Source organism: Anabrus simplex, chromosome 1 (assembly GCF_040414725.1).
Source record: "Anabrus simplex isolate iqAnaSimp1 chromosome 1, ASM4041472v1, whole genome shotgun sequence".
Taxonomy (NCBI): domain Eukaryota; kingdom Metazoa; phylum Arthropoda; class Insecta; order Orthoptera; family Tettigoniidae; genus Anabrus; species Anabrus simplex.
In genome coordinates this window covers 683,398,265-683,400,596 of record NC_090265.1, presented here as the reverse complement: position 1 = coordinate 683,400,596, position 2,332 = coordinate 683,398,265, and the positions used below count along the sequence as shown (strand labels likewise).

Sequence of the window (2,332 nt, the reverse complement as noted above, 5' to 3'; positions counted from 1 at the left end):
GGAAGCTTTGGTCTGAGAAAACTGGGAGAAAGTAGACGAACAGCTCGGCTAAGTGGAATGTTCCGAGCTGTCAGTGGAGAGATGGTGTGGATGGCATTAGTAGACGAATAAATGGGGTTTATAAAAGTATGAAAAAGTTGGAATTCAAGAGTGCAAATGGGGTAAATACTCGTTTAAAAGAAGAGGAGTTAAGGATTGGAATACTTTACCAAGGGAGATGATTGAGAAATTTCCAACTTCTTTGGTATCATTTAAGAAAAGACTAGGTAAACAAACAACAGGTTATCTGCCACGTGGGCGACAACCCTGATTGATTGATTGATTGATTGATTGATTGATTGATTGATTGATTGATTGATTGATTGATTGATTGATTGATTGATTGATTGATTGATTGATTGATTGATTGATTGATTGATTGATTGATTGATTGATTGATTGATTGATTGATTGATTGATTGATTGATTGATTGATTGATTGATTGATTAATTACTATTGCGTGTCTCAGTGATGGTTGGTAGTATGATTTGTTTACTTGAAGCGGTGTGTATCGATACAAATACAACGTCCAGTCCCAGAGCTAGAGAATTTACGGAGTTAAAATACCCTGCCTGACGGTAATCGAACCCGACACTTCTGAACCGAAGAAGACTGCGATAACATTTTCAACTTTAAAAAAAGAATAATCTACTCTATTTGAATTTACATTATTTACAAGACCTCATTGTCTGAATTTATCAGGTTAATACGTAGGACTGCCAGACTGAGTGGCTCAGATGGTAGAGCGCTGGGTTCCTGACCCCAAGTGTGGTCGGTTCATTGAACTTGTTAGCTTCAGCAGCAAACCGCGTGATATTAGTTCTTTCCCGTTTCCTCTTGCATGTAAAATTATGTAGCCGTGTTTTGGAATCATTTTTGGCGACGCCAACGCTTGTAGTGCTCATTTCCGTGAATTTGTTTAGACAGTGTACTCTCAAATCAGTGTCGAATCGACAGCGGTGTTATCGTGAAACTCCCCTTTGCAGTGTAAATACGTGGACCTAATTCCAAAGGCAGTACATCTGCAAGTAACGCTATTGGATGATGCTTGAAGAAAGGATTAGGAACACAGCGGCGAGATAACATAACATATTAGAATTAGAAAAACTGAATACAAACACACAGTTTCACTGAATTTCACAGCTATAGTCCTTGAACACCTCCTATTCAATAACAGGAAAAGGAAACCAAAGAGGAATTTGGAAAAGGAATCGCAATCCAAGGAGAGGAAATCAAAACTATGAGATTTGCCGATGATACTATTATTTTATCTGAGACTTTAGACGATATGGAGAAATTGATGAATGGTATGGACAGAGTCTTGGAGAAGGATTACAAGATGAAAATAAATAAGTCCAAAGCAAAAGTAATTGAGTGTAGTCGAACGAAGTCAGGCGATGCAGGAAATAATAGATTAGGAAATGAAGTTTTACAGGAAGTAGATGAATATAAGTTTCAGCTAGCAATAATCGCACCTCTGATAAACCATATTGATTACGACATTGCCACTGCGCAAGATTAAGAAAAATGTTGTGCAAGCTGTCGTGGAAAATCGAATGTTATATGGAGCTGAACTATGGGGAGTACAGAAAGAGTGTGAAGTACTGAATCAGGTAATAAGTAAGTTTTGTAAAATTATAATGGGGGTGCCAAATTGTACAGCAAACTGTGGAGTAAGATTAATATTGAAGAAAGTATTCACGTAAATATTCTTAAAGAGAATTTTGAAATATTTGTTAAGATTGAAAAGAAGAGAGTGTGGCGAGCTTCTGCAGATTGCATATCAACATCAGAGAAAAAATATTCAGGGAGAGTACTGGCTAACTAAAGTTAAAAGTATACTAGACAGGTTGGGATTCGGAAATTATTGGGAGAAGGACCTCGAAAGGTTGGACGTATCGACGAGTAAACTGATTATTATACGACTTAGGGATATTCAAAGACATTGGTTGGTATCCAAATGTAGGAGCAGGGTGACCCTCTCAAAGTTCAATTGGATTGGGTATGAGTATAAATACTGTGAATGTAAATAGAAGAGAAACCAGAGGTTTGATATGGTGGATGATGGAAATTTATAAAAATAAGGGATGGATTAGGGGGAAGGACACAGTAAGGTGCCTTCTCTGTAGTGAACATAGAGAAGCATTCCACACGCTGAAATCCTTAAAGAAACCCTGGCGGTTAGAAGGAAATTTCTGAATAGCAAAGAACAACATATATGATAAGTGAGGATGAGAATTGCTATAGAATTATTAGGGTGATAAGCAAAGAATGGTATAAGTCTAGTAACCT

At 37.3% G+C, this 2,332-nt stretch overlaps 1 pseudogene; it reads right to left on the bottom strand.

Moving 5' to 3' along the window:
- Positions 1-1,447: 1,447 nt before the first annotated feature.
- Positions 1,448-1,560, bottom strand: LOC136859288 (U4 spliceosomal RNA; annotated as a pseudogene).
- Between the last annotated feature and the right edge of the window lie 772 nt (positions 1,561-2,332).